This window comes from Tupaia chinensis, unplaced genomic scaffold (assembly GCF_000334495.1).
Source record: "Tupaia chinensis unplaced genomic scaffold, TupChi_1.0 Scaffold000160_1, whole genome shotgun sequence".
In the NCBI taxonomy this organism is placed as follows: Eukaryota; Metazoa; Chordata; class Mammalia; order Scandentia; family Tupaiidae; genus Tupaia; species Tupaia belangeri.
Window position 1 is genome coordinate 912,505 of NW_006159631.1, and position 6,932 is coordinate 919,436.

The following is a 6,932-nucleotide window of genomic DNA, read 5'->3' on the forward strand; positions in this document are numbered from 1 at the left end:
ATGCTGTTTTGATTACCACAGCTTTGTAGTATATTTTTGGGTCAGGAAGTGAGGTGCCACCCACTCCACTCTTCTTGTGTAGAATTGTTTAGGCAGCATGGGGTCTTTTAGGATTCCAGACAAATTTTATGATTGTCTTTTCTAGATCTTTGAAGAATGTGTCTGGTACTTTGATTGGCATTGCATTAAATATGTAGATTAATTTCAGTAGAATTGCCGTTTTGATTATATTAATTCTTCCAATCCAGAATATTGGGACGTCCTTCCACTTTTTTGTGTCATTTTCAATTTCTTGTTTTAGCTTCTCATAGTTTTTCTTGTGGAGGTCATTAACTTCTTTGGTTAGATTTATTCCTAAATATATATACTTTTTGTGGCTATAGTAAATGGAATAACATTTTTCAGTTCTATCTCAGTCTTCCTATTATTCGTATATAGAAATGCTATCAATTTCTGAATATTGATTTTATATTCTGCAACTTTACTGTAATCATGTATTACTTCCAGTAATTTTTCCATGTAGACAATTGAGTCTTCTATGTATACAATCATGTCATCTGCAAGTAGAGAGAGTTTCACCTTTTCTTTTCCAATTACAATGCCTTTTATTTTTTCCTCTTTTCTGATTGCATTGGTGAGGACTTCCAGTACTATATTAAAAAGGAGTGGAGAAAGTGGTCATGCTTGTCTTTTTTCCATGTTTAATGGGAAAGCTTTCAGTTTTTCTCCATTCAAGATGATGCTTGCTATGGGTTTTTCATAGATGGCTTTTATTGTATTGAGAGATGGCCCTTCTATGCCGATTTTGCTGAGAGTCTTGATCATGAAGGGATGTTGTATCTTATCAAATGCTTTTTCTGCATCAATTGACATGACCATAAGGCTTTTATCTTTATTCCTGTTAATATGATCTATTACATTTATGGTTTTGCATATGTTGAACCAACTTTGCATTCCTGAAATAAAGCCTACCTGATTATGGTGTATGATCTTATTTATAAGTTTCGGATACGATTTGCTAGTATCTTGGTGAGAATCTTTGCATCTATATTCATCAGAGATATTGGTCTATAGTTATTCTTTCTTGTCCTGTCATCTGTTTTAAGGATAAGAGTGATAGAGGCTTCATAAAATGAATTAGGGAGAGATTTACCCTTTGGGATCTTTAGAAATAACTTGAGCAACATTGGGGTTAACTCTTTTTTGAAAGTTTTGTAGAATTCAGAGGTGAATCCATCAGGGCCAGGGTTTTCCTTCGTTGGGAGGATATTTATTACTGATTCAATCTCTTGGCTTGTTATGGGCCTATTCAGACTTTCTATATGCTCTGGGCTCATTCTTGGTAGATTATATTTGTCCAGAAATTTGTCCATATCATCCAGATTGTCTTGTTTCTTAGTATATAGTGTTTAAAGTATCCTCTGATGATGTTTTAAATTTCTACTATGTCTGTTGTTATATTACCAGCTTCATTGCACATTGCACATTGCACCTGGGTTCTTTTTCTCTTCTTAATAAGTCTCACTAGTGGTGTATCAATTTTGTTTATTCTTTCCAAGAACCAGCTTTTACTTTCATTTATGTTCTGTATAGTATGTTTATTTTCTATTTCATCTATTTATGCTAGTATCTGTATTATTTCCTTTCTCCTGTAGTTTTTGGATTTTTTTTTTCTGTTTCTTTTCCAATTCCCTGAGGCATGATGTTAGGTGATCCATTAGCGTTCTTTCTGTCTTCTTCTTATGTGCACTATTTGCTATGAACTTCCCTATTATGACTGCTTTAGCAGTGGCTCAAAGATTATGGAAACTCGTCCTAATTGTCATTGGCTTCCATGAATCATTTGATCTTTATTTCTTTGGTAGTAGTGGAGTCATTCAGGAGTAGGTCATTTAGTTTCCATGTATTTGGGTATTTTTGAGAATTTCTCTTGAAATTAACATCAAGTCTAATTCCATCATGATTGGAGAAGATGCTGGATATAGTTTCTATGCCTCTGAGTCTGTAGAGGCTTGCTTTGTGCCCTTCTGATGTGGCCAATCTATGAAAAGGTTCCATGTTGGAGTGAGAAAAAAGTGTATCTTGTGGTTTCTGGATAGAAAGTTCTATAGATGTCTCTTAAGTCCATTTGATTTATGGTATCATTTAGATCCTTGATCTCTTTACCTATTTTTTGCCTAGATGATCTATCCATAGGGGAGAGTGCAGTGTTGAGATCTCCAAAAATTAATGTGTTGCAGTTTTTCTCCCCTTTTAGATCTAACAGTCTTTCCTTCACATATTTTGGTGCTCCTGTGTTAGGTGCATAGATATTTATAAGTGTTATATCTTCTTGATCTATAGAACTTTTTACTACAATATAGATTCCTTCTTTGTCTCTTTGAACAGTTTTTGTTTGAAAGCCTATTTTGTCAGAAATCAGCATTGCATCTCAAGCTCATTTTTGGTTCCCATTTGCGTGGAAAACCTTTTTCCAATGCTTCATTTTCAGTATATGTATGTCTTTCTCCATGAGGTGGATTTCCTGTAGGCAACAGATAGAGGGTTTCTGGGGTTTTGTTTTTGTTTGTTTCTTTGTTTTTTTTTTTTTTTGTTTTTTTTTTTGTTTGTTTGTTTGTTTGTTTGTTTTTTTCCATTCAGCCAGTCTGCTGTGTCTCTTGATTGGAGCATTAAATTCATTCACATTCAATGTTATTATCGATGTTACAAGATGGCCTTCATTAGTCACTTTCATTTCTCTCTTGCCAGTTTCAGTATCATGTCTTTATCTGTAGTCTTAGACAACCTGGCTAAGATGTTCCTTGGGGAAGATCTTCTGGGGTTGATTTTATTTGGAGTCCTTTGTATTTCTTGGGTCTGGATGGTTCAGTGCCTCTCTAGACTTTGTAAATTTTCTTCCAGGATTTCATGGAATAGATTTTCCATCCGTTATTGGTTTCTTCACATTCTGGGATGCCAATTATTCTAATGTTTGGGCTCCTTATGGAATCTTGTATTTCTCGTATATTATCCTCATTATTTTTAGTTATTCTGTCTATCTTTTTGGTGTTTTTTTCTAGGTCAGAGGTTTTATCTTGAACATCAGAGATTTGATCTTCAGCATGGTCTAAACGACTTGTAATACTTTCAAGGGAGTTTTTTTATTTCCTCTATTACACACTTGATCCCTAATATCGCCATCTTATTTTTTTCTCAGGGTGTCCATTTCTTCTTTCATATCATGAAAGGACTTCTTAATCTGCTGAAGTTCAGTGTCTCTTTTCTGTTCCCACTCATAGAATTTGTCCACCATAAACGTTCTAAATTCTTTATCTGACATTTTGGTAACATCCTCAGATTTTAGGAGAGATGAAGGTGAGTTTCTCTGTTCCTTTGATGGAGACACATTTCCTGGTTTATTCAGATCTGAGGTTCTTCTTCTACTTCTAGCCATTGGAAGATGTATTCACTTTTAAGTACCTCTTAGCAGAATGTTTCACTGACTAGGAGTGTGTTTCCCTTTTGCTGCAAATTGCCGTCTGCTAAAGTCTCTGTTCTGTTGTTTTTAGTAATGTGGTCTCAAAAAAAAATACTCTATTTAGGTGTCTGAAAAGCAGTATCTCCTTTTTCACAGCTGGTTCAATACAAGGGAGGATCCCATAAAAACTTATATTACTAGAAAATTTCAGATCTTTAATTCTAGACCTCGATAGTCCCTCTGGCAAGTTGGAAGATTAGAAAGAGAAGATAATATAATTGAAAAGAAGAGTACACAGGGAAATAAAGAAAAATTTTGCCAGATGCCTTCAGATGGACCTGGTCTCTGGGTGCTACAGCAAAAAGGACAGTCTGTGGGGAGAGGAAGAGGAGGAAATTAACAAAAGAATAGAGGAGAGTAAAGAAAAAATAGAGAAACTGCCTACTTGCCTATGAGTCTGAGCGGGTCCTGGTTGGGAGTCTGGACGTGAGGTGGTGGGGGCATTGTTGCCCCTGCCTCAGTATCCCTTACTGCTCAGATGCCTTCAGATGGACCTGGCAGCTGGCTGCTACAGCAAAAGGGACAGTCTGTGTCAAGAAATATTTATTTTAAAAAAAGAAAATGTATTTGTACCAATAATGTGTATGTGAAGAACACTGAAAAAGACAAAGTAATTAGCTGACAAAGATTCTTATACAAATTGATATTATCTTTCACAAAAAGGAGGTGCATCCTTTGAGGTTTTCCAGAGGCTCCACTTTCATACCTAAAGCTTAGGTATGAAAAAATGATTAATTTACAATTTGATCTTTAAGAAATATGTCAAAGATGTCAGAAACTCAATATAATATTTGATTAAAACAAGATCATAAGTCACTGAGTATGATATTTAACTAAGCTAATAATTAAAATGTGAAAAAGAAAAATTAAAAAAAAGGATGACAGAAACAGGGAGAGACAGAGACAGAGACACAGAAGTAGAGATAGAAGGCTGGGGGTGGGGGGGAGGCTCCCTACCGATAGCTTGTTTGCTTGAGGCTAAATTATCAGTAGAAAATCATCATTTCTTGTGTGCCCTGAAATACCTAGTTTGCAGGAGCCATGTGGAATCATCTTCTGAAGACCAGGCCTCTCCTGCTTGGGTGCAAGGACCGGAGCGATAATTAAAAAGATAAAGGGTGGAGCTGAGAGCAAGAGAAAAACATTGCCTTTTAAAAAATGTAAAAAGGAAAAATTACAAAATAAGAGGAAGACAGAAGCAGTGAGAGACAGAGATAGAGGCACAAAAACAGAGATAGAAGGCTGAGGGGGGCTCCCTACCACTAGCTTGTTGGCTGGAGACTGAGTTATCAGTAGAAAATCTTCATTTCTCATGTGCCCTGAAATACCTAGTTCACAGGAGCCATGCAGAATCATCTTCTGAAGGCCAGGCCTCTTCTTCCTGGGTGAAAGGACCATAGTGATAATTATCAAGGTAAAAGGTGGAGCTGAGAGCAAGAGGAAAACTTTGCCTTTAAAAAAAAATGGAAAAAATATTACAAAAAAAAGGAAGATAGAAGCAGGGAAATACAGAGACAGAGACACAGAAAGAGAGATAGAAGGCTGGGGGTGGGGGAGGCTCCCTACCACTAGCTTATTTGCTGGAGGTGGAATTAACAGTAGAAAAATCTTCATTTCTTGTGTGTCCTGAAATACCTAGTTCACAGGAGCCATGCGGAATCATCTTCTGAAGGCCAGGCTTTTCCTGCCTGGTGGGAGGACCAGAGCAATAATTAAGATAAAAAGTGGAGCTGAGGGCAAGAGAAAAACTTTGCCTTTCAAAAAAGGTAAAAAGGAAAAATTACAAAAAAAGGAAGACAGAAGCAGGGAGAAACAGAGACAGAGACACAGAAAGAGAGATAGAAGTCTTGGGGTGGTGGGAGGTTCCCTACAGCTAGCTTGTTTGCTGGAAGCTGAATTATTAGTAGAAAATCTTCATTTCTTGTGTGCCCTGAAAAACCTAGTTCGCAGAAGCCATGCAGAATTGTCTTCTGAAGGCCAGGCCTCTCCTGCCTTGGTGGGAGGAACTGAATGATAATTAACAAGATAAAAGGTGGAGCTGAGAACAAGAGAAAAACTTTGCCTTTCAAAAAAGGTAAAAAGAAAAATTACATAAAAAGGAAGACAGAAGCAGGGAGATACAGAGAAAGAGAAACAGAAACAGAGATAGAAGCCTGTGGGTGGTGGGGGGCTCCCTACCGCTAGCTTGTTTGCTGCAGGCTGAGTTAGCAGTAGAAAATCTTCATTTCTCATGTGCCCTGAAATACCTACCTTCAAGGAGCCATGTGGAATCGTCTTCTGAAGGTCAGGCCTCTCCTGCCTTGGTGGGAGGAACTGAACAATAATGAACAAGGTACAAGGTGAAGATGAGAGCAAGAGAAAAACTTTGCCTTTAAAAAACTATAAAAAGAAAAAATAACAAAAAAAGAAAGACAGAATCTGGGAGAGACAGGGACAGAGACACAGAAACAGAGATAAAAGGCAGGAGTGGGGGTGTCCCTACTGCTAACTTGTTCACTGGAGGCTGAATTATCATTAGAAAATCTTCATTTCTCATGTGACCTGAAATACCTCATTCGCAGGACCCATGCAGAATCGTCTTCAGAAGGCCAGGCCTCTCCTGCCTGGGTGGGAAGACCAGAGTGATAATTAACAAGATAAAACATGGAGCTGAGAGCAAGAGAAAAACTTTGCCTTAAAAAAATTGTAAAAAGAAAAAAATACACAAAAAATGGAAGACAGAAGCAGGAACAGACAGAGACAGAGACACAGAAACAGAGATAGAAGTCTGAGGGGGGGGCCCTACCACTACCTTGTTTGCTGGAGGCTGAATTACCAGTATAATACCTTCATTTCTCATGTGACCTGAGATACCTCATTCACAGGAGTCATGCGAAATCGTCTTCTGAAGGCTAGGCCTCTCCCATCTGGATGGGAGGACCAGAGCTAAGAGCAAGAGAAAAACTTTACCTTTAAAAAAATGTAAAAACAAAAAATTACACAAAAAAAGGAAGACAAGGTCCCTGGGGAGAACCTGCCACTGTGCTGACCATGCTTTGCCAGACATGGTGTCCGTGAACAGTGGACAAAATTTGGATAATCCTGCCTTCTCCTGAAGCACTGGATGCTGCTCAGAAATAAATTTTAGAATTTTTGGTCTCCTTTTCCATGAAAAAGAAAACATACTGGAATTTTGATGGAATACTTGTATCAGTATAGAGATAGCCCTTCATCTTGATGAATTTTGAAAAAGTAATCATCTTTTTAAGGCTATAATTTTAGAAACCTCTGTATTTGTCCAGGATTAAGAAAATAAATTCATTTTCAGCTTGATCTGTGGCCTTTGTCAAAAATCAGTTGACTGGCTTGAAGTCACAGCCTCATGGATTCTGCAAACTAGCCATTTTGGGGGAACAGAAATCAAGACTTCCCCCTG

At 37.5% G+C, this 6,932-nt stretch overlaps 1 pseudogene; it reads right to left on the bottom strand.

Annotated features, from left to right (window-relative positions):
* Positions 1-6,932, bottom strand: part of LOC114004463 (TATA box-binding protein-associated factor RNA polymerase I subunit D-like) — a 36,064-nt pseudogene that overhangs the window by 25,537 nt on the left and 3,595 nt on the right.